This window comes from Dermochelys coriacea, chromosome 20 (assembly GCF_009764565.3).
Source record: "Dermochelys coriacea isolate rDerCor1 chromosome 20, rDerCor1.pri.v4, whole genome shotgun sequence".
NCBI lineage: Eukaryota > Metazoa > Chordata > Testudines > Dermochelyidae > Dermochelys > Dermochelys coriacea.
In genome coordinates, this window is record NC_050087.2 from 8,638,743 (window position 1) to 8,664,520 (window position 25,778).

The following is a 25,778-nucleotide window of genomic DNA, read 5'->3' on the forward strand; positions in this document are numbered from 1 at the left end:
TCAGCCTCACCTCAGTCCCTGGAAAAATCATGGAGCAGGTCCTCAAAGAATCAATCCTGAAGCACTTAGAGGAGAGGAAAGTGATCAGGAACAGTCAGCATGGATTCACCAAGGGAAGGTCATGCCTGACTAATCTAATCGCCTTTTATGATGAGATTACTGGTTCTGTGGATGAAGGGAAAGCAGTGGATGTATTGTTTCTTGACTTTAGCAAAGCTTTTGACACGGTCTCCCACAGCATTCTTGTCAGCAAGTTAAGGAAGTATGGGCTGGATGAATGCACTATAAGGTGGGTAGAAAGCTGGCTAGATTGTCGGGCTCAACGGGTAGTGATCAATGGCTCCATGTCTAGTTGGCAGCCGGTGTCAAGTGGAGTGCCCCAGGGGTCGGTCCTGGGGCCCGTTTTGTTCAATATCTTCATAAATGATCTGGAGGATGGTGTGGATTGCACTCTCAGCAAATTTGCGGATGATACTAAACTGGGAGGAGTGGTAGATACGCTGGAGGGGAGGGATAGGATACAGAAGGACCTAGACAAATTGGAAGATTGGGCCAAAAGAAATCTAATGAGGTTCAATAAGGATAAGTGCAGGGTCCTGCACTTAGGATGGAAGAATCCAATGCACCGCTACAGACTAGGGACCGAATGGCTCGGCAGCAGTTCTGAGGAAAAGGACCTAGGGGTGACAGTGGACGAGAAGCTGGATATGAGTCAGCAGTGTGCCCTTGTTGCCAAGAAGGCCAATGGCATTTTGGGATGTATAAGTAGGGGCATAGCGAGCAGATCGAGGGACGTGATCGTTCCCCTCTATTCGACACTGGTGAGGCCTCATCTGGAGTACTGTGTCCAGTTTTGGGCCCCACACTACAAGAAGGATGTGGATAAATTGGAAAGAGTACAGCGAAGGGCAACAAAAATGATTAGGGGTCTAGAGCACATGACTTATGAGGAGAGGCTGAGGGAGCTGGGATTGTTTAGTCTGCAGAAGAGAAGAATGAGGGGGGATTTGATAGCTGCTTTCAACTACCTGAAAGGGGGTTTCAAAGAGGATGGCTCTAGACTGTTCTCAATGGTAGCAGATGACAGAACGAGGAGTAATGGTCTCAAGTTGCAATGGGGGAGGTTTAGATTGGATATTAGGAAAAACTTTTTCACTAAGAGGGTGGTGAAACACTGGAATGCGTTACCTAGGGAGGTGGTAGAATCTCCTTCCTTAGAGGTTTTTAAGGTCAGGCTTGACAAAGCCCTGGCTAGGATGATTTAACTGGGACTTGGTCCTGCTTTGAGCAGGGGGTTGGACTAGATGACCTTCTGGGGTCCCTTCCAACCCTGATATTCTATGATTCTATGATTCATGCGTATTGACCTTCCCAAATAATAACTTAGCAAAGGTGTGGGGGAAACTGCTGTAAAATTTCCATTCAGCTGAAACTTTCCTGACCTGATTCTGCCCTGATTGAATTGGCCTCAGTGGTTCACAGTTATCCAGATAAAGGAAAAGTATGGGCCTAGAAGCCCAATTTCAATTCCCCACTGTTCCCATGTACTGCAACAGGAATGGCACAACACACGTCAATACGAAGCTGCATTTTTTGGCTTCCTTTCTAGGCTCTGTGGACCACACTCCTTGTAACTAGCACTTTACCTTCAATGAACTGCAGCAGAGATGGGATCTTTACTACCCACATCTCACCCACTGCTGCATGGATATTTTGGTGCAGGGCCTTTAGTAACTGCAAGGCAGCACACCCGTGTCCTTCTCTTTCATAAGGGGATGAGGCTACTACCTGTTAATGAGAGAGAGAGAACAGGCTAAGTTTTGTCAGCACAATACCAGTTTATTCCTGAAGGAGGGAATATTTCAGAGACTCTCATTGTGGAGACCATCCAATAGAGTTGTTGCTTCTACTGCAGTGCCTTCCTGAAGAAGAAAGCATTCTAGCTAGTAGGAGGATGCAGAACAGTGTGTCTCAGGAGAGGGCAGAGAGAGACAGACCCAATCATACACATTCCTAAGCCTAAGTCAAGCATCTAGTTATAAAACCAATTTGTATAATTAACTGTCCCATTCCACAGAAAAACCTATTCTCATGGTCTACTCACCAGGAGTCGCACCAGCAGCCCCTGGGGTGTAGGGAGTTGCACTAGGGAAAGAAACAGAATAGCGTTAATTATGCCAGGCTTTGCAGAGAGTCCTGCTGATGTTCTTCACCTATCCATTTCCAACATGCCCACCAATGTTGAATACAGCTGATAATAATTTGCATTTCCATAGTGCTTTCAGTCTGAGCATCTCAAAATGCTTCACAAACATGAATGAATTCTGCCTCACAGCACCTCTGTGAGGTTGGCATTAATTACTCCTTCATTTCACAAGTGGGGAAGCTGAGAGAGAAAGATCAAGTGATTTCCCCAAGGTCACATCAGAATTTTGGTGGCAAGCTGGGAACAGAACCCACATTTCCTAGCTCCCTCCCATGGCCGTGTTGTAATCAGAAGACTATCCCTCATTCATTTTAGCCTCCTGATTGCAGATGAGAGAACTGGAGCAGACTGAACCTGTTCATTTCATAGTGCCTGGAGAGAAGAAATGAAAGACTTTCTGTTATAAACCTCATCCACTGTAGTCGAGGCAAGCAGCTGCTTCTTCTTCCTGCTGCTTTTTCTCAGCCAGTTTCCTAAGGCATCTGCAGAGAGGCTTCAAAGTACCAGTGTACTGAGCTGGCACCACATACTCCAGAAGCCTTGGCAGAGAAGAGCGAGACTGTTCAGTACAGAGCTATTTCCATTCCCCCACCTCTAGTATCCTGCTGTCTGAATCCCTCCCTATCATGTAGCTTCTCCTTTTATTCATCACTGACCCTTCACTAACCTATCACCTCATCTCTCTCTCCCCATTATCTCACTCTACCTGTCCGGTGCCCCCTCACTCTGTCTTTTAAAGACACTACCTTGTTTGGTGATCAATGCCTTGGGAGGGGAGATCAGCCATTCTGCCTTCTTCTGGAGGTCTACGAAGACTTGTGAGGCTCTGCTAATCAGTTACATAAACTGGGGGCAGCCCCAGACAGTGATAGAGGAATCTTCTCTCCACCACCAGCCTCTAATTCACTTGGCCCAACACCAATAATTCGTTCCCTTTTTCTCAGAGTCTCGTTCTTTCCCTTCAAGGCCCTGGGCCTGGGCCTGGGCCAGGGACCCCTCGAGCAGAAAGCTCTGGGATGGAGATTGTGGCTGACAGCCCCACTCCTCCAGTCCCATGGCACTTTCTACCACCCAGGTGAAGTTCGTCTGTGAGAGAGACAGAGCTTCTTTGGGAGCCCATCCAAGAGGGTGGAACTGACTGCCACGGATCTAAGGATCATCTCAAACTTCCCCACCTCTTCCTGCTATGTGCTCTCCTCTGATCAGCCTTCTCCACTATAAAAACAGCACAGCATAGGCATATATAAAAAGACCCTACCAAAACTAACACCTCCACTGCACACATAGCTCTCTCCCTGGTGAAAGAATGAACCGCAGGGGACAGATGGGAGTCACCTTGCTAATGGCATGGACTGAAAAATGACCAAACACTGTGGTAGTGAGGGCAGGATAGGAATGTACACAGTGCCTCTGCACTGGTCAGTTTCATTCCTTCGCCAGCAGGGCTAAGATTCTGCAGGTTCTCGGCACTGTGGCAAGATGAAGGGTTAACTGAGGCTCCAATCCCGCAGTTGAGTGTATGGACAGACCCCGACACTAAGCCCCATTGATTTCCAGGGGGATCCCCCCTGTATAATCAATTGCAAGCTTTGGGAGTTCCATTGTAAGCTCTTTGGGGCAGACACTGGTTCATTTCAGGTCTGTACAGAACCCAGGCACAAGGAGTCCTCGGTTGCAATCAATATCTCTGGGGGCTACTGTAATTAAAAAACATTTAACGAGCAGCCAATTCAAATTTGGCCTCCAAAAATGTAAGTTTTGGTTAAACCCGCCAATACTGTCTAAAAACAAATCCTGAAATATTCCAATTATTTTTGAAATAAGTCCCACTTGAAACAGACAAAGGGTCCCCCACCCCTCTTGCAGCTAGGAGAGCCCTAGAGTGAAACTGACTATAAGCAGGAGTGAAATTGATACTAGTGAGATTTCCTTGGCTTAGCAGATAGACTTACCTATCTCAGGGTTTTATACGAATGCCCAGCTCCCTAGTATCTGAGCAACTTCTATGCAAAAGCAATAGCGGGAACAGGGTAACATTTTCCAAAGGGCTTATAGGCTTTAGGAGCCTGCATGCCATTGACGGTAACTCGTAAATAGTAAATGGCAACCTGGATTTTTAGAAGCCTCTTGTTCTAATAACCCCGAGGTTTTGTAGCCATTCTTTTCCAGCTCAGTGGCCTTTCAGCTGAGAGAGCCCCTTTAAAGACCCATTAACGCATTTCTATTCATGTCAGTTTTGTCAGATGGCACAAATCTGGCATATGAAACTAATTGACTGTGTCTAATTACACAATAGACTAACACACTGACCTGCTCCAAGATAAACACCAGAGGATAGCTGGCTAATGGAGATGTTGTCATACCGCTAAACTTTTGTAACACCTTTCAACAAACTGAGCAAAACCTTAATCTCCTTAATCCTTCCAGGAGGTAGATACTATTCCCTTTTTTATGGGAAGGGACACTGAGGCAGGGAGACATGACCTTGCCCACTGTTGCACAGGAAGTGGAAGAATGGAAAAGAGCACCAAGAAGCCTGACTCTCAGCTCCCCACCCCCAACCACTAGACTCCACTCCTCTCCCAGAGCTGGGAATAGAACCCAGGAGTTCTGATTCTCAGTCCCCTGCTCTAACCACTGGATCCCATTCTCCATCCCAGAGCCAGGAATACCAACTCCCATTCCTTACTCTGACCACTAGACTGCGCTCTTGCTTATCAAAATGAATCCAGTTCTCTTGCATCCAATGCAGCAGCATGAGGTATTATTCAAATACCTGGGACAGGGATCAACCCTGATATACAGAAAGGAAAAGTTTCAGAGTAGCAGCCGTGTTAGTCTGTATTCGCAAAAAGAAAAGGAGTACTTGTGGCACCTTAGAGACTAACAAATTTATTAGAGCATAAGCTTTCGTGAGCTACAGCTCACTTCATCGGATGCATTTGGTGGAAAAAACAGAGGAGAGATTTATATACACACACACAGAGAACATGAAACAATGGGTTTATCATACACAGTGTAAATACTCACCAGCAACCACACAACAGAACCACTAACCCAGGAACCTATCCTTGCAACAAAGCCTGTTGCCAACTCTGTCCACATATCTATTCCGGGGATACCATCATAGGGCCTAATCACATCAGCCACACTATCAGAGGCTCGTTCACCTGCGCATTTACCAATGTGATATATGCCATCATGTGCCAGCAATGCCCCTCTGCCATGTACATTGGCCAAACTGGACAGTCTCTACGTAAAAGAATGAATGGACACAAATCAGACGTCAAGAATTATAACATTCAAAAACTTATGCTCTAATAAATTTGTTAGTCTCTAAGGTGCCACAAGTACTCCTTTTCTTTTTGCGAATACAGACTAACACGGCTGCTACTCTGAAAACTGTAAGGAGAGTGATCACTTAAGATAAGCCATAACCAGCAGCAGGGGGGGGAAAGGAGGAAAACCTTTCATGGTGACAAGAAAGGTAGGCTAATTCCAGCAGTTAACAAGAATATCAGAGGAACAGTGGGGGGTGGGGTGGGGGGAAGGAATACCATGGGGAAATAGAAAAGGAGTATCCGTGGCACCTTAGAGACTAACAAATTTATTAGAGCATAAGCTTTCGTGAGCTACAGCTCACTTCATCGGATGCATTTGTGCTCTAATAAATTTGTTAGTCTCTAAGGTGCCACGGGTACTCCTTTTCTTTTTGCGAATACAGACTAACACGGCTGCTACTCTGAAACCTGTCATGGGGAAATAGTTTTACTTTGTGTAATGACTCATCCATTCCCAGTCTCTATTCAAGCCCAAGTTAATTGTATCCAGTTTGCAAATTAATTCCAATTCAGCAGTCTCTTGTTGGAGTCTGTTTTTGAAGCTTTTTTGTTGAAGGATAGCCACTCTTAGATCTGTGATCGAGTGACCAGAGAGATTGAAGTGTTCTCCAACTGGTTTTTGAATGTTATAATTCTTAAAGCATAGCACTTAGGACCACAGATCTGGTTAACAAAGCCATACTCTGTTGAAGGGAAATCAGCGCCTGATTCAAAGCCCAGCAGGGCCCAGCACCAGGGCTCTAGGGACCTGTAATTAGGAGAGATCAGAGTTATCTGGAAGAGAGCTGAGTCTCTTAATCAGAGGGCCAGACTGCTCTTAAAGAGACATGACAAGTTTTAGGCCCAACATTTGTGATTACAGAAACCTAACACACGCCAGCTTGTGGGTAGCAGCTTCCAACCTCATGCTTCACCTTAGAGCCTCTGCCTTTCAAACCAAGTTCAAGTTCTTGTTCCCATCTTCAAGGCCTCCATGGCCTGCGCCAAGGGGGATCTAAATGAGCGTACGACTTTGGCAGAAAGATAATGGCTGACAACTCTACTTCATTGGTGCAATGGCACCTAGCACCACGGTGAAGTTCACCTGTGCAGGAGACAGAGTTTCCTCAGGGTCTGGTTGTAGACTGTGGAACTACCTGCCACATGAACCAGAGACCATCCCAAATCCAGATGCGTTTCTTTGACCTACTGGAACCTCTAAAATGACAAGACACTCCACTACCCTCACTTCTCCATCAAGGGAGAAGATGAGAGAACAAGCCACATGACAGATGTGAAGTCACATCATTTAATGCACGACTGGAAGGCATTCAGATACTGGGGTGATAAGAGCAAAATAAGAACCTAGAGAGGACAGATTAGGCTTGTTTCTGAAATCCCGTTGCAGGATCAGGGCCAGGCCCGTAAGAAAAAAAATTGAGTTGCACAAGGCCGGGGTTACAAAACGTCACACAACTTCCCCTATTTGGAGGAGGGGGGCTGGTTTGACAAAACTTTAAAGTCACTGCCCCCAAAACCAGCCTCTGCAAATCAATACAGGAGAAATCAGAAACAAAGTGAAATTGACTAATTGAATTTCACCACGCCCCAGAGGCACAAAGGGCATGAATGGTGAAGAGCAGATTAGAGGTTTACAGGGACCGGTCACCTTGGAACGCAGCCAGAATTTAAAAGCAGGCTCATTCGTCCTGCCATTTGGAGTGTAACTGACAGGGTGTCAGGACTCCTGAAGGCAAAGCTTCCACAGCAGCCAATACTAAGTGCTTTAAAAATGGTCACTACAAGGAACATTTCATCCACCACCAAAATGCAGCCACCTCTGGGGTGAAACAGGGCAGCTGTTTAAGGACACTGTACAACAGCAAAGAGATCCTTAAGCTACAGCTGAAAACTCAGGGAGGGAGAATGGCACCAGGGTTAACACCTACACAGATTCTGCCCTTGCGTGCCCCAGCGATGATTGTCCAATAGGAACGAACGTGCTGACAGCTCCCCCATGGGCTTGTTCCACTCCCCTCGGTCCTTCCTCTTAGCCCAGCATCAACATCTGCCATCATGGATTTAGATTTTAAGCTCTTTGAGGCCTGTTCCCCAGGCCACTAGATGCACGTTAGCAACCTGCCTCAGCCCCACTAGCTTTCCGCACTGGATGCCATTTCTGGCCATGGGAGGGTTTCCACTGGGATGACACCTGACCAGGATGGGGGAAGGGGCGGGGCAAGCTGCGAGCACCACATGAAAGAACCGTCACTAGTACAGCCCCAGGCCCTATTCTGATTCCAGCTACATCCCGCCCTTCTCATGCCCCCAGCTGCTCCAGATCCCGATCTCCCACAGTGTAAACTCCATCTTACCTGGGCAGAACCGAGGAGAATCCACCCCCTCCCCATCCCTCCAGTGCTGGTGGCTGAAGGATTAAATCCAGAGCTTCCCTGCCACTAAGGACTCACTGTCTTCTTAAGCTAAAGAAACATGGCTCTGTAGCTGGGGCCTGTCGCAGCTCATATGCTCTGTGGCTCGGTAGAGTAGGACCTGTAACACACACTCACTGCTGGGTTACAGAAAGGTGGGAAAATCAGGCCCCATGACTGGCTGTATGGGTGTGCAATGGAAACAGGATTCAAAAAGCCCTTCCTCCCTCTCGTGTATCTACCAGCACAGCTGAAAGGGCCAAGAACTTATACCTCAAACATAAGGGCTGAAGGAGTGCTAGCACCACCAGTAGCAATACAAAATCCAAAGGGGCCTGAATTAGGCCTGATGCCTTTCTGCACCGGCTGGTGGGTGTAGCCAGCATAGCCAACCCTATGCCTCTAAAAAGGAAAGGCGGGAGCCACATCTCAGTTCCCAGCCAGAGCCCGTATGTACTCCACCACTAGAGGCCCTGATGCAGCAAGCCACCCCTGTACAGCAAAACAAAACAACTTCCCACACGGCATTAGGATAGCAAACAATAAAAGAGAAAGATAAGAACTTGCTATAACAGGGGTTCTCAAACTTCATTGCACCACGACCCCCTTCTGACAACAAACATTACTACATGACCCCAGGAGGGAGAACTGAAGCCTGAGCCCACCCAAGCCCTAGCTCCCCTGGGCCATAAGGGGCCAAAGTCAAAACCCAAGGGCTTCAGGCCCAGGCAGGGGGTGGGGGGACCTGTAACCTGATCTCAGGGCTGAAGCCCAAGTTTGAGCCCTGCCCAAGGCTCAGGCTTGGGCTTCAGCCCTGAGCCCCAGCAAGTCTAACTCCAGCCCTGGCAACCCTATTAAAAAGGGGTTCCGACCCACAGTTTGAGAACCGCTGTGCTATAGCATGCACTGATTATTGCTGATACTTGATTTCCTCACAAAGACATGCACAAGGTTACATGGAACTCACCAGATAGTTAAACCACAAACCAGACTGACCACATGTCAGGAGACCGGGTTGTAGGCTGTCAGGCATAGTGGTCAGAGTGGGAGTCATGCCTAGTGGTGAGTGTCCAAATGCCAAAAGCAGGGGATTGAGACAGGGCCAAAACCAAGAAGGAGGTCCAAAGATTAGAACTAGAGTCAGAATCCAAATGCCAGAGCCAAGAATCAAGTAGGGTGACCAGACAGCAAATGTGAAAAATCGGGATGGGGGTGGGGGGTAATAGGAACCTATATGAGAAAAAGACCCCCCAAATCAGGACTGTCCCTATAAAATCGGGACATCTGGTCACTCTCGAATCAAGAGAGAGTCGGAGTCAGGAATCAGAGCCAAGGGTCAGAGCCAGATCACCGGGGGCAGGGAAGACAGGAGCAGGGCTGGTTCTGAGGCAGGAGCAAGGCTGGGTGTAGGACAGGATCTGGGCTGAAGCTGTGGAGGAGCAGAGGAAAAGCAGGGCTTGGCAAGAGCTGAGCATAGGGAGGCAGAGAATCACTGAGCACCCATCGAGTGACTGCTGCTGCTGAGTTTAAGAACCAGACAGCTAACGTCTTCAGCCACTCAGGCAGGGTGGTCCAAGAGGACAGTGTCGGAGGATGGTGCCGTGGTGAAGGTGAGCGGAGCTTCATCATTGTGGGCTTGCTTCTGGACAGTACCGTGCCTCATGGTGCCAGAGGTCTATCTTGCCTGGTGGGAACCTGCAGTGCCATCGTGGCAATCAAGTCCCTGGCCACCTCAAACGTATCCAGGATGGAAGGGAGCTCCAGCTCCTCCACCTGGCACTCTCAAGCAGGAGAATCCAATGGCACCAGACTTGACGGATCCCTCTGCAGGCCCAAAGTCGACGGTGCTGATCCCTGTGTAGGACGCATGCCGCTTATGCTGTCAGACCCAGTGCTCTGACCATGGGTGAGCGCCCTCTATTCGTCTTCTTGTGCTGCTTATGTGGCACCGGTGAGTGCGAGCGGTGCTACGTGGCCGCTGCAGGCTTCAGCACCGGGGAGTGACAGTGCTATGGGTCTCTATGCCTAGAGTCCTTCCTCGGTGCCGTAGTTTCTCTAACAGAGGCCAGAGCGCTGCTCACAGAGGTGCTTAATGCCAAGTCCTGCTAGCCCAGAGTTTAAGCCTGAAGTCCCTTTCTTTCTTTGTTCTCAGACAGAGAACTTTACAGATCTTGAAGTGATCTGTTTGATGTGCCTCCCCCAGACACTTTAGGCAGGAGTCATGGGGGTCACCCATTGACATCAGCTTGTGGCAGGTCCCGCATGGCTTAAACTCTTGGGATGGAGGCATGTGCCGAACCCCAAGAGGGAAGGGAATTGGGGTTGGGGAACCCACCACTTCTATCTAACTAATTACTGAAAACTAACTAACTATTTACAGATTAACAGAAAGTCCAATCACTAGGGGAAATGTTTGCGGAGGCTAGAGAGACATATAGATCCAACGACCGTCACAGGCAGTAAAAACGAATTGAAGAGGTGACGGGTCGGCAGGAACCTATATACACTGCCATGAAGGCGCAGCTCTGGGGGCTCCACAGCTGACCCAACGGGTACTGCTAGGGAAAAAACCTTCCTACGAGTATGCACGTGGCATACACACACCTACTTGGAATCGACATGAGCAAGCACTCAAAGAACTTGGCAGATTTCCCTACAATGAAACCCTAATGCAGGGCAGCTTTACCATTAATCTGTGCATTAGATTAGGAATCAGCAAGCACCTGACAGGGCTGTAGCCATGGGTGGGCCTGAGTGGGCTGCGGCCCACACACTTGGCATCCAGGCCCACCCAAATCAGGGCTGGAGCCCCCTGAATCCACAGGCTGGGACTCCCAACACCGGGTCAGTGTCCATCCGTGTCCCGCTCCTGCCAGCGCCACATGCTGCTGCCCTGGTCTCCAGCCCTGCCCTTACAAGGTACACCCCCACCCTCCCCCAGGCAGCCTCATTGTCAGGTGCCTGCTGAGCAGTAAAGGACGGCTGGAGATGGTGGGGGAGGCAGGTCTCCCTACCCCCAACCCCCCCGTCATTGCCCGCCCAGTTTCCCTGTCCTAGCTATGCCACTGCCTGTAAAGCTTTTCCTACAGAAGGAGAGTGCTCTCTTCAAATCACCACCCTGCCAGCAAAAATAGCTGAAGACTGGTTCTTATCATCCTTCCCTTGAAACTTCAGCAAAGCCTTAAATACAGGTCATGGGAAAATTCATCTGAAAGGAGATCACCACACCTTCGCTGGGAAGTCAAGGTGTAGTCAGTCTGTATAGCAGAGGGTACAGCTTCTCAATCAAGAAACAGGCCTTCTATCCCCAATATTCAGCTAAGCTCTATTCACGCTACCTCTATCACTAGCCGACGACAGAAAAAGTCTCATTTAAAAGAGGCTCTCTGAAAAGGTATCCTTTCGACACTGGAAAGTGATCTCAGCAGGATTAAAATTAAATCCCATTTCTTTTACCCTTTTTAATAACACTAGTACAGCTGTTTTAGTCTCCAGAGTACTTTAGAAGCATTCCCAAGAGCACCTGTGTGAGACAAGTCATCCCATCTTACTAGTGAGGAAAAAGTGGGCACACAGAGCCTGACACATTTCAGGCAAGTCATTTAATACTGAGAAAACTCTCAGAAGTCCTGCTAGAAGCTGCCGTTACACAATAATGCTGAATTTACTACATTTTCTTTTCCATGACAATAGTGTGATGCCACAAACACAGGATAATGACACCATAGCAGGCTCAAGTTCAAGGAGAGGAAGAACTGGGTTACAGCTATGTGTATATTTTATTCTCATGCAGAGACCCAATAACAACAATCATATCCAACTCATTGAGCCCCACTCCTCCAGCATCTGAACATCCCCTCACAATCAGACCCCCGTGCTGAGCTCAATCCCTCCCACACTGGCCCCAACTACCTTCACCTGGACCTCGATGCAGAATCCCGTTACCATTGCAGCCAGAACCCCAATTCCTGGGCATCCAGATCACCCACTGAGCCGCCAGCTCCCAGATTGCCCCACACAGAACTCCCTCACCCCACACCTGGATTTGTTCCACACTCGGATCCCACCTTGTGAGCCTCCCTGTCCACACCTGGTGCACCTGGCATGGAGGGGCAGGATTCTGGGGTGTTTCTGGGGCAGACCTGATCCTTGCATTGTGTCAGGGTTGGGGGCAGCCTCACCCGAGAGTCCATGTCCCCGCTGTGGGGGGAGAGGGGGTGGCTGCAGAATGATGTCCCACCTCTGTGAGAGGTGTGCTCTCCAATGCCATGCTGGAACCTCCACATTTAATTGACAAATAAAATTTGCAGAATTTTAAAATATTGTGCACAGAATTTTTCATTTTTGGGTGCAGAATGCCCTCAGGATTACTGGGCTCACACCTACAAGGCAGTACCATGGCTGAAACAGAGCACTCCAACTAAAGGTACTGCAGCCATGATGCAGGTCCACTTCTGCTATTACAGATTCACACGCTGTCAAATTGTTGTGTTCAGCTGTACAACAAAAAGATTTCACCGGAGTTGACGTGATAGCCCTACTCATGGTGCTTTCCACAGCCACGCAGGAGAACAAAACTTGTTTTCTAGCCTCCTTCTATATGACACTTAGTCCCAGTTATCACTAGGCCGCTTCTCTACAAATCCCTTTAAATGCATGGACATCAAAATGCATACAATTGTTTCAAGAGCTCTAGTTCTCAATTACAGATATAAAGTAAGCAACCTCATTTTCCTTTCCACAATATGCAGAAAAATTTTTCCCCCCACCCCCTTCCAAAACCTAGACATTTATTTCCGAATCAGCATGAATGAGATCTAGCATAAAGCACGTTCCATTTTCTGAGAGCTTGCCTAAATACCCATTTCTGTTCCCACTTTTCTGTCATTGACTTTAATGGAAGTGGATTGGGCCCTAAACTAATAATCTACATTGAATGATAATCACTAGTCTCATAATTTAAAACCAAATTAAGCCCCCCCTAACCTGATCACCTTTGATTGAGTAAACAATTTAGATGCCAACTTGAAAAAATCCTTTCTAGAATACTAAAGAAAATAAATGCAAAGCCTAACTTTCCAGCTGAACCAATAGTAACTTTTATCTTATAAGGAATATTGGTTGTGAGCCAATTTTCAATTAATTTGCAAACCATTTTCATGAACTCTAGCCTAACCTACAATGAACTATATCTTACATATTTAGTAAAAAGAAAAGGAGTACTTGTGGCACCTTAGAGACTAACAAATTTATTAGAGCATAAGCTTTCGTGAGCTACAGCTCACTTCAGAGGGAGAAATACCATGGGGAAATAGTTTTACTCTTCATCCAAAGTAAAACTATTTCCCCATGGTATTTCTCCCTCCCACTCCACCCCCCACTGTTCCTCTGATGTTCTTGTTAACTGCTGGAATTAGCCTACCTTGCTTGTCACCATGAAAGGTTTTCCTCCTTCCCCCCCCCAGCTGCTGGTGATGGCTTATCTTAAGTGATCACTCTCCTTACAGTGTGTATGATAAACCCATTGTTTCATGTTCTCTGTGTGTGTGTATATAAATCTCTCCTCTGTTTTTTCCACCAAATGCATCCGATGAAGTGAGCTGTAGCTCACGAAAGCTTATGCTCTAATAAATTTGTTAGTCTCTAAGGTGCCACAAGTACTCCTTTTCTTTTTGCGAATACAGACTAACACGGCTACTACTCTGAAACCTTACATATTTAGTGAAGATTAATTGTAAACAGGTTCCTTGATCAATTTTACACTTATTCCATACAGACATTCAATTTTAAATAATTTTAGCAGACAACTATATCAGTAAAGGACAATCAAGAAAAATCTTTTTTTTTAAAAAATCAGTCAATAAAAATGTCAGAACATGATATCAAAGTGTCAAAACATTTCTAGAGACAAAAATATACCCAGACCATCTTACAAAACCTCAGACAACAATACATAAATCAGTCTGTCATAGCTTTATGTGAACAAATATTACAGTCAAATTATAAGTCTCCTCCTGGCTCAGGTTAACCAAAATATGCTGTTTACTGTCCAATACCTTCACTTTACATAGCTCAAGCTTCCAATGAGAAGGTCAATTACTTACTGGGATAATAAATGCCAAGGTTTTGCCTGATTCAGTCTTTGCAGCTCCAAGTACATCTTTCCCTGGCAACGACAAGCCTATGATCTGCCTCTGTATCTCAGTTACCATGTGATACTGTGCTTCTTGCAAACCTAGTATTTGGGAGTGAAAAAAAAAAGATTCTCACTTTTTGCCTTGGATAATGATACATTTTCCCATAAGGAAAAATACTGCAGGTGGCAACATTATCTTGGAACTCTGATCTTTAAAAACAAAAACTCCTGAAACAGCCAATGAAGAAGACTGGTGAAAATTGGTCTTTTATTCAAATACTTTCCGAAGAACTGTTGGTGTACTTACCTTTCAGTGTTTTCTTTGACAATGGGAAATCTGAAAATCTTCCAATTTCATTTGGGCTGATCTGAAACAAAAGGATTTAATCAGTGCTAGAATATAAGAATACTATGGGATTTAAATGATAGCCTTTTTGTTTGCTGGTAACATTGGTAGAATTTTTAGTGGGTTAATTCTAGGAGTACCCGGCAGTCAACCTCAACCAGCTCACTGGAGGTAAAAGATCTCCACCCAGGCATAGTTTGACTTCTACATTTGGGGGGCCAGCTTCAGTCAGGCCAACAGAACTCTGCATGGGGGGGGGCAAATTCCACAACTGTCGAGGCCTGCAGTTTGGAGGGGAGGGGCGACCCTCCCATCCCACAAACTACACCCTTGCATCTACGTGAGGTTTATCTAACCCTGACAATTTTTCCTAATCTAGACACATTTTAAAATGTGCAAAGTGGAGCAAAATATGCACTTAACATGGCTCTATTATGTACAGTAGCAGTTCAATCTAAGGTCTTTCAGAGACATCCAATTGTAACGATAATCTAAGATACCTAATCAAGGTTTAAGCATTCCATATGCTACTTGCAAAAAGCCCAGGGCATGACATGCAATTAAATGTTCATACTAAATAGATGATAAAACAGTATCAAACCTAAGAGCAGCATTTCTCTAGATTTTTCTGAAGCTCTCCCACCACTGGGGACCCTCTGCTTCTCTCCCTCCCCCATCCCCAGGGCCCCTGTGCTTCCCCACCTCCGCCCCCCGACTGACCCCTTCTTTGCCTGCCCCACCCTCAGACACTCTAATGCAGTGGAGGAAATTGACCGCAGGAGCTGGAGGAGGGCACCTGCATGGCGCAGCAGGTAAGAGCTGTGACTGGAGCTGGGTATGTACCATGAGCAAACCTATGGTACGGAACTCGGGATGGGAGTGACCCTCCACGCTCCCTAAATGGCAGCCCTGGCCAAGGCTCCCACGGCTTCTCCATAGCTGCTTGTGTCATCCCCACACCTTTGCAGGGCGGGCACAGCAACGGGGGTAAGAATCACCCACTGGCTGTATGGAGGTGGGAGATCACCATGAAGCCCCCCCCACCTCCTCTGAGACATGGACTCAGAGGTGAGGCTGCACCCGACCCTGACACAGTGCCAGGGCTGAGCCTCCCCAGAAACACGCAGGGACTCTGTCCATCTGCACTAAGCTGTAATGTAACTATAGCCTAAAAAGCAAAACTCAGAGAGAGAAGGGAAGAAGCAGCTGATAGGGATGGGAGAGAATAGGGATGGATGGATGGAGAGAATGGTATTGGTTCCCTCTAACAAGACAGCAGGGGTGGGTTTGTGTCTTGGAGAGAAGAAGGTTTCCATTCTTCTCAGCAGACTGGGAAACCATCAAATTAAAGGTTTCAGAGTAGCAGCCGTGTTAGTCTGTATTCGCAAAAAGAAAAGGAGTACTTGTGGCACCTTAGAAACTAAAAAATGTATTAGAGCATAAGCTTTCGTGAGCTACAGCTCACTTCATCGGATGCATTTGGTGGAAAAATTAAAGAGGCACTTTGTAGTTGAGTCTAACAGAAAAATGTGTGAGTCTCAAATAACATTCAGGGACAACACCTGAGCAGGAAGCCCTTCTCCTCCACCAGTAGTGAAGTAAAGGGCATGGGATTTGGCATTCCCACTATAGAACAGCCCTTGGACTCCACTGCATAGGAAAGGAATCATTTGAAGCAAACTCTGGTTAGTAGGTTTAGTCCTCTGGTTATCAGATGTGTGGCTGTGACTATTGATAACACTTGTTATGATCATATGGTGCCTTTTATCCAGAAGAATTTCAGTGCTTTACACATGGTATTATTTTATCCTTTGCTGACTTGCAGCCAGCCCTTGGATGGAACATGTCCGTCAATCTTCACTACATGTAGGGTGAAGCGCAGAGTAATCTATCTATTTGAGACTGCTGTGTGGCCCTGAATGTATGCTTTCCTCGGTTAGGCTTGTTTCACTCTTGTGAGCAAAACCCATAATTGGTGGTGTATTCTTGTATTGGGTTTTGTCACGGTTATGATGGAGCACACTATGAGATCGAATACAGCAGTGATAAACTTTCTGTTATTACTAGGGCCCTACCAAATTCACAGTCCATTCTGGTCAATTTCACGGCCATAGGATTTGAAAATAAGACAATTTCACATTTTTTGGATGTTTACTCCTGAAATTTCAGGGTGTTGTAATAGTAATGGTCCCAATCCAAAAGGGGATGGGGGAAGGTTGCAAGGATGCTCTAGGGGCATTGCAGGATTGACACCCTCACTTCCGTGCTGCCTTCAGCAGGGATGGAGACCCCCTGTATCCAGACCTACCCCCCACAGAGCCCCACCCCCTGCACCTGGATCTCTGCTGAGCTCCTCCTTCCTGCATCCAGACCCATGCCCTGACTGGCCCCAACCCCCTGCACCTGGACCATCCCGCTGAGCCCCCCAGCACCTGGACCCCTGTGCTGAGTCCTCAGCACCCAGACTCCCCTGCTGAACCCCAACCACCTTCATCTGGACCCACTGCCCAGTCCCTTTCCCCCTGCACCCGGAACCCTCACTTCTGAGTCCCGGCCTGCGACCAACACGCGCAAACTAGGGCCCGCAGGATCGGCCCGTCCGGCCTGCATGAGCTCCCGGCCAAGGAGGCGAGCCCCGGCCGCTCCCCCGACTCCGACCCATCCAACGGCCCCTGCTCCCTGACTGCCCCGGCGGGGGGCTCAGGCTGCCGGACAGGACGTGGCCACACTATGTCCGGCCTGCAGGACCGTCCTGTCCAATGCCCGGTCCTCCCCCGCTGCCTCCCCTCCCCCGGAGCCACGCCGCTCGCGCTCCGTCGGCTGCGCCTGCCAGGGAGCGTTGCAGCGGCGGGGCCGGCTCTAACGAGCTGCGGGGGGTGGGACTGGAAAGGGGCAGGGGCACTCAGGGAGCAGGGGGCGTTGGATGGGGCGGGGACTCAGGGGGAGGGCGGTCAGGTGACGGGGGTCCCGGGCGGCAGTTGGGGCTAGGGTGTGGATAGGGGTCAAGGCGGTCAGGAGACAGGGAGTGGTTGGAGAGGTGTGGGAGTCCTGGGGGGCCTCTCAGGGTGCGGGGGTGTGGATAGGGGACAGGGAGCGGGGGGGTTGGGTAGCGGGGGTCTCTAGAGGGAGTGGTCAGGGGACAAGGAGCAGGGGGTGTTGGATGAGTCGGGGATTCTGAGGGGTGCTGCTGCCTAGCTCTGCTGTGGGTCAAGGACCAGGAAACTTGCTAGGGAATGGGCACTCGTGCAGCCCATGGAACTAACCTAGGGGCGGCTGTGTGGGAGGAGCCCAGCTGGGCTGTGCCAGGCACCCTGTGTCTTAGTGCATGTGCAGCAATGCTGATGCACTGACAGCCAGGTGAGAGCATAGCCTGGGTATTGGGGCTGCTGCTCACAGCTGGTGTGGACACGCTGCCTCCTTTGCTATGGGAGAGACATGCCTGGCACTTCCCATGCCAGACGCCCTGCGGCAGCTCTCAGCAGGAGCCTCCCTTTCGACAGTGCTGCAGCTGCATTTCCTGCTCCTGCGGCTGCTGTAAGGTCAGATGCTGGTTCCTAATGGGGAGCATCTGGCAGGGCCTGTTCTGCTGGAGCCAGTCACCAGGGCAAAGTGTACTTGGCAAAGAATTGAAAAGAGAAAATGGCAGAATGAATGCCAAGCCGGAGACCAGTGCTTCTGGGAATAGAGCACTGTAAAGTAGCATTTTCTTTTTTGAGAAATGTGATACTTATAGCTTAACTGACTGTGTAGAAAATAAGCTGTCTGAGCCTGAGCCAAAAGACATTGGAAAGATTCAGGTGACTTCAGTGGGCTTTGGATCAGGCCGCTAATATGCTATAATGATGAAATTACAAGTTCTATTCCAAGACGAGTAACTTCATTAAAGGGACAGCTTTGATTTAAAGTAATCCCAGGCCTCCTCTACCTTTAGATCCACTTCCCTAACTAAAAAGACATTGGAAAGATTCAGGTGACTTCAGTGGGCTTTGGATCAGGCCGCTAATATGATATAATGATGAAATTACAAGTTCTATTCCAAGACGAGTAACTTCATTAAAGAGACACTGTCAATTTAAAGAGTTTTGTTTATATTAAGTAATTTTAAAACATGGCCAGTTGTTAATAGAGTGCCGCTTAAATATTATGTTCTGACTTTTTAAAAAACTATATTCTGTTCAATAATGTTGTGCAGGTTTTTTCTGCTCCCCTGTTGATGTTTGTCTATTTCAGCAAGGATGAGAATGATTCAATAATTGACACTGCACTGGAAAGTGTTAAACTGACTGTACTCAAAATGCTGTCAAATACACAAAGTAAATGAGCCTGGAGAAAACAGAGATAAATAGGTGTAATTATAGTGGGTATAAAATTTTCAGACAAAATTGTGATTTCAAGTTGATAGTGTTTTCTTTAATCTGCTACTAAGTTATAAATATGCATCAAATATTTAAGGGAAAAACTTTATTAGAAAATTATGGTTTAAAAATAAAAAAAATCAATTCATGAATGTGTGAAATTCCAGAGATTCAGAGTTATGGTTGCATTTAAATACCAAAAGTGGAATGCAGAGTTAAGTTATATCAGACAAAACTCTACTCTGTGTTTGTGTCCTCATCCACCCTATATCCAAAGATCAATAACTGAACATTGACAATACCAGCCACATACCCCTAGTGTACAATGCTCTGCTTGACATATGGACAAGTGCACTTGCTTGTGAGTTGCTGGTATCAAGTCCTGTGATCGCTCCTGTGATCATGGAGTCTCAACTTGGGAGCTCAGGGCCCAGAGTGATTATGACCACCTTCCCTTTCTTTATCTCTAGATAGGAGTGAGAAAGAGGTTTGTCCCACCTCCCCCCCGCTCCGCCCAATGTTTTTATACATAAGAGCAGCCATACTGAGTCAGACCAATAGTCCATCTAGACCAGTATCTTGTCTTCTGACAGTGACTAGTGCCAGGTGCTTCAGAGGGAATGAACACAACAGGGCAATTACCTAGTGATCCATCCACTCCAAGCTTCTGGCAAACAGAAGCTAGGGACATCCAGAGCATGGGGTTGCATCCCTGACCATCTTGACTAATAGCCATTGATGGCCTATCCTCCATGAACTCATCTATTTCTTTTTGAACCCTGTTATAGTTTGGCCTTCACAACATTCCCTGGCAACAAGTTCCACAGGTTGATGTGCATTTTGTGAAGAAGTACTTCCTTTAGTTTGTTTTAAACCTGTTGCCTATTGATTTCATTGGGTGTCCTCTGGTTCTTGTGTTAGGTGAAGGAGTGAATAACACTTCATTATTCACTTTTTCCACACCAGTCAAGATTTTATAGACTTCTATCATATTCCCTCTTAGTTGTCTTTTTTCCAAGCTGAAAAATCCCAATCGTTTAAATCTCTTTTCATACAGAAAGTGTTCCATACCCCTAATCATTTTTATTGTCCTTCTCTGTACTTTTCCCAATTCTAATATATCTTTTTTCTGTTGTAACATGGTGTCATGGTATCAGAAGTTGATCTGGTTAGACTTTGGAGCACCATGGTCCTTGCTTTCTGAGTTATGTTGGCAGAAGTTGTGTGATTTTCTATGCTGAGCTGCTTAGCTTGCGAACAGATCTGTGGGAAGAAGGGAAATGGTCAAAGAAAAACTAATCAGAAACAATTGAAAAGAAAAATGTTCAATTAATTTCTAAGCTTCCACTTCCTACTTGTCCAAATAGAGGTCTGAACCCCAGGGAGATGGTACTGAATACACAGCAAAAATCAAACACAAAGACCAATACATTAGAGAAGAGAAGCTAAAGTGTTTTGAGCAGCAGAGCTGATCTAATCAAGACAGCCACAGTTTTTACTCTACAACTCTGACTCCCCCTATAATCGGCTTATGGTGAAATTGCTTTACAAACTGAGCGGTGTATTAGAACTACACCCTCTAATGGCCGAGGGGCAGGGTAAGAGAGCTGCTGCAGCCCAGGCAACGGATTCCCCTGGAAGCTTTCAGGGGCCCCTTGCTCAGGGAAGCCCCTTTAGTAAAAGGTGGCAGGCACTTAGGGATCCAAAGCCTGTAGTTGCTCTTTTTGGAGGGCAATTTATCACAGGGACCGGGCTAGGCTGGACATGACATGGGAGCAGGGACCCTCTGGGGTGCAGCTCACAGCGATGACAGGGGACCTGCATTGCTTCCAGCAGAGAGATCTGCTGCACCTCAGTACCTAGGGGCAGGGCGGGGGATGGGGGCGTTTTTGGAGCAAAGGTCTATTCCCCCAAACTGAGTGATTTTTTCAGTGGCTGGGCCTGGCGCCTGCAGCTCCTGGGCTTCTTCCAAGGGGAATCCAAACTGCAACTTGACTTGGACATGGAGACTCAGGTCCTGGTCCCCACGACACAGGCACACCTGTGACCCTTTTGTTTTGGGGCAGCAGTTCAGCTTGTGGGAGAGAGGAAAGCTCAGGCTCTCTCACATGAGATCTATAGAGCAGCATTCTATAGATGCACTTATAGGTCCAGGAGCCATTCCAAGGCCTCCTCTGTGATGTTGTGGAGATCCCCCATTTCACCTTGGATTCCAATTCTGGTGCACTGTGTTATGGGGTGTTCAAGGGGTTTGATGTTCTCACCACAGTTGTGCAAAGGGGAGTCTTTGATTTTTTACTTGTGCATGAAGACGTCGCAACGTGGATCAGTGACAATGGGCTTCTATGGAAGAGTGGCTGAGGTCCAGTGCTAGTGAATGATCTGCAGAGGAAAGGAGTCTATTATAACCCCAACTGCAGAGCTTTAGCACACTCTCTGAGCAGCTCATACTTGTAACTCTGGAAATCCTAGGTTCAATCCCCATGTGTCTGCCAAGATAGCAGCCATCACAGTTTAGGATCAGGGCCCTCTTTAATATGCAGAATAAAACACATCGTAAATTTTGCTCCTCTTCGTTTTACGCAAGTGACAGAACTGTGCGTATCTGACACCTCAGGAATGGAGGTTGTTTATAACTCTGAAATGTCTGTAACTCTGAAGAAAATGTTATGTTGTTCTTTCAAAAGTTTACAATTGAACATTGACTTAAGTAAGCTTTGAAAGTTTACTATGCAAAAGAAAATGGTGCTTTTAACGGTCTTAATTTAAATAAACAAGCACAGAAACTGTTTCCTTACCTGTCAAACCATTTTTTAAACTTTCCCTTTTTTAAAAGCAGTTTATATTTAATACAGTACTGTACTCTGTGTATGTGTGTGCACTGTTGCATACTTCGGGTTCCAAATGTGGCGTGTGGTTGATTGCTTGGTCAGTTCAAAACTCTGGTGTTTGTAACTCTAAGATTCTACTGTATAAGGGAGAGGTGTTGGGGTTACAGGAAGTTTCTGAAATAGAGCGAGGGATGGCAGGTTGAGATACAGAGAGGTTGTGGTAGGGATGGAAGAATGCAAGAAGCCAGGTGTCTGCTGTGAGCTTAGCGTACAGAAGCAACAAAGTGCACAACCCTCTAATTATGCATAGGTTTAACACACGTGAAGGTTTCCACTTTCTTTATATAGGCTATCACACTCAATTTCATCCATATGTTCATAGAACTAGCCCTTGGAAATGACTCTGAGATCCTTTCCACATAAAACTGGAACAACTGACTGATTCTGTGTGTGTATGAAAGTTTTTGTTTCTGGTCTATCCAAGTTAGCTTGTATCAGAGATTTGACACTGCAGCTGGTATAGACCACAAGTGTTTTCAGGAGACGGGAATAAATCATTGGGACAGACACCATCTTAGCTCCCCACAGACAATGTTCTTTCGTTCCGACTAGGCCAGCTTGATGCAGCTGATCCACCGCGGCAGAGCAGACCACAAACAGTCATGTTTCAAGATGTATCTACAGATGACACTAGCAAAGGGAAACAGCAGAGTGACTGATGAAATAGCTGGTAGATCAGATAATGAATTCACTTTTACATGGTTAAAAGTAGGTCATTGTGCCTAACGCAAAAACCCCATGATTGAACTCGCATATAAAATGTCATCACGAGAACTTATAAATTGTGGTTATTACATGAGCAGAGACACAAACTATTGCAGGAAATTAACTTTTAACAGAATTAAAATCCATTCTTTGGACTGCCAGGGAAGCTGAAGCTTGATCCTTCTGGCATTTCTCAGGCAAACGCCCCACCCTCTTACACACTGAGTAAGAACTGAAGGATTGGGCCCTTTGTCAGTTGTCTCAGAAGTTGTTCTGGACTCAACTGAAACCCAGAAAGATGCTCAGGAAGATGTTTCTGTAGAGCAACCCCTAGCTGAAAAGAGAAGGACAAAATTTCTGGAGAAAATGAATTGTTGCCTAGAGGTGCTCCTGAAGGAATAAATCCTCATGCTAGCTTTTGCAAGCAGTTTGCTGCAACTGAAGGGTATAAAAGTGATTTGATTGAGTTAGTTCTGAATGAATCATTGCCTGTAGCAAGCAACAGTGTAGGTGCTGAGAAATTTGGTTCAGTTTCCAGCTGCCAAAGTTTCTTAACTGTGTATAAATCCACTGACTTTGTTTTAGAGAGATCCAGGGTGGAAGCCATCCCTACTAAAATCAACACTGCCTCTGTCACTGCTAAGCAGCTCTTTACACATACCTGGGAGGGCCACTGCTCTATTGTGAATCAGGCCAGCCCCAGTGTTTGTCAGATAGAAATCCTGAATGGGGGGGGAAAAAAAAAAAAAGGAAAACCCAAGCGGAAATGATTTCATTCTTCACAACTCAAAGAATGGAAGGATAAACCACCTGACCCTAAAGACTGTCTTTCCCATTCTGTCGGCCACCCTTCTTGGCCAGCAAAAAGGAACAGCTTTGAGCCTTTGGAACATATGCATCAAATGGGCTGGTCAGTGCCTACCCCGATGCTAGGGTAGGAAAAGGCTAGAAAAGTCCTTGACTTATTATGGCCACCCTCACGTAGGTCACCGCTTCATGTTCACCCTGTAATATTGATCCCAGATTCTCCCAATATATATGGGGGGAGTGTGGGAAGTTTTTCTCTCTTCTCTGCCCCCTCACAAGTCCCCTACACGAGCCATGACATCCCACTGGTGCACCAGCACCCTGCTCTTCATAAGTGTCCGGAGTCTGATGCTGTCCAGGCTCTAAGCTGTACCTGTGATCCCTCTGAGCCTCTGGAGGGGCTTGCCAGCTGGAGCCCAGGAAGCAGAATTGCTGTGCCACATGCATGGATTCTATGGGAATGGGAGCAACCTCCTGGCCCTGCAGCATCACTACCAGTTCGAATGGGACAAACACACCCAGTGACAGCCTCCTGGCTGGTGAAAGGTGCAGGGTACCTCTGATTTCCTCTGCTGTTTGGGGAACACTATGCCCCTATGTGTCATCATTGTCATTGGAACTCAGACACCTCCATTAGCCAGAGAGGAACTGCAGCTGTCTCTGATCACGCCAGCAGGCAAGAATATCACACGATTCCTTGTAAACTGGGAACCGCTGAACTAGACTTTAGCTGGACATTACTTGATTCAGCAAGGTCCCCCAGACTGGGTAGTTTCATTAAAGGACACACATTGTCACAAGCTCATGCCAGCAATTTGGTTTAAATTCTACAGGCATATTGCCATTTCGGAGGGATTTCATGAGCCCGGTTTGTACAGAGGGGAATTAGGCCAACAACAAAAAACAGTTTTAAATTTCAACCCTCTGATCACACACCTTGCTCCCCTCTGACATTTAAGAGCCCCAATTTCAGGTCTCCATGTGTTGAAATTGGATCAACAAGAACATTTGGTTCTTTAACCTCAGACTTCTCTGAAGGAGGTTCAAACCCACTTAGAGGGCATGAATATCTCTCACATTGCACCTGCATGTGCTCCCTTGCTTGGAAATAGCCATAAGGATTGGGATGACTGAGTAACCTGGGAATAAGTCTCACTGTTCCTTCGATGGTATGAAGGAAGAGGGGTCTGTTATTGTCTATGTTGGTAAATCATATGTATGTATGTGTGTGGACGGACAAGATGTAATATTGTATTGATTAATGGACACTGGGTCCAACCCATGGTGCCTTATGTTAATCGCTGTTTTGATAATGTCATCACCATTGTTACTTGAGATATTAAGTTTACTGTTCCTATATGGACTGTACAACATTTAAATGACTCTCCTGAGCTCTACAGGAGGTTTCTCCCATTTCACTGGGAATGGGTCTCATTGCCATTAAGGTAAAAACACAGGCCATCACTCTCGGTGGGAGACTTTGGTTAGGCGGAGCCCCAGTGCAACAAGTCTTTTAAATATCATGCTTCACCCCATTGTGGTGATCATTTCTTTCCAAATTATACTAACAATTGGTCTGATTCTGCAGGTTTGTTAGATACCATGACTGATGCGGCAATGGATGGAAGATCAGACCCAGTACCACAGAGCAAGGATGCGATCGGGATACTCGCTCAGCAGAAGCACCCCATCACCAGGGGAACTTGATACCACTCATCTCTGGGTTTTTGGGAAACCAGGGTGCAGTATCTAGCCTGTCTGACTCATGAAGGACTCACCCCGTTCTGTCTGTTGGAATCAAACCCGATCAGAGAAAAGGCTTGCAGTGAACAGTGAAGGGCATTGGGAGACACACCTAGACCCCCTCCTGACAAGTGTGACAAGATTAAGATATCTCCATCTGCATACAGAATGAAGAACAGAGACAACTCCCCTCGCCTCATCTGCATGAAAGATGGGAGAGGGATTGACATAAAGAATGAGGAACAGAGAACCGCACTGAACTCTGGGACCAGAAAAGCAGGGACACACTGCATCATGGGAATCCCTGCTCCAGATGCTAATGAACCTGCGCCTCCACACACCCAGCTCAGCAATTATCAGACCAATTCTAGTAATAAATCTTTGATTGATATCCCAAAATACTGAAGCAGCCTAGTTGCTGTGTGAGCTCCCTGGAAGAAAAGAAGTAAGAAAGGATACAGCCGTGGGTAGGCGAATGTATATAAGGAGTGAGGGCGGTGTGGATACTAGTCTAATAGGTTATACTGGCTGTAGAATGACTGTGCCTAATAGGGTACAAAATGTGAGCGAGGCCAAACAGCAAAAATTAAGATGTTTGTACACCAATGCGAGGAGCCTACGTAATAAAATGGAGGAACTAGAGCTACTGGTGCAGGAAGTGAAACCAGATATTATAGGGATAACAGAAACATGGTGGAATAGTAGTCATGACTGGACTACAAGTATTGAAGGGTATGTGCTGTTTAGGAAAGACAGAAACAAAGGTAAAGGTGGTGGAGTAGCATTGTATATCAATGATGAGGTAGAATGTAAAGAAATAAGAAGCGATGCAATGGA

General features: G+C 46.8%; 2 long non-coding RNA genes across 2 annotated transcripts; both read right to left on the reverse strand.

Annotated features, from left to right (window-relative positions):
• Positions 1 to 1,651: 1,651 nt before the first annotated feature.
• LOC122458369 lies at positions 1,652 to 2,922 on the reverse strand. Its single transcript, XR_006278388.1, has 3 exons — positions 2,615 to 2,922; positions 2,105 to 2,145; positions 1,652 to 1,788 (listed from the first exon to the last, which is right to left on the reverse strand). It is a non-coding gene; the product is annotated as an uncharacterized LOC122458369 (long non-coding RNA).
• Positions 2,923 to 13,098: 10,176 nt separating this feature from the next.
• On the reverse strand, positions 13,099 to 14,845 carry LOC122458368. Its single transcript, XR_006278387.1, has 3 exons — positions 14,402 to 14,845; positions 13,668 to 14,193; positions 13,099 to 13,150 (listed from the first exon to the last, which is right to left on the reverse strand). It is a non-coding gene; the product is annotated as an uncharacterized LOC122458368 (long non-coding RNA).
• Between the last annotated feature and the right edge of the window lie 10,933 nt (positions 14,846 to 25,778).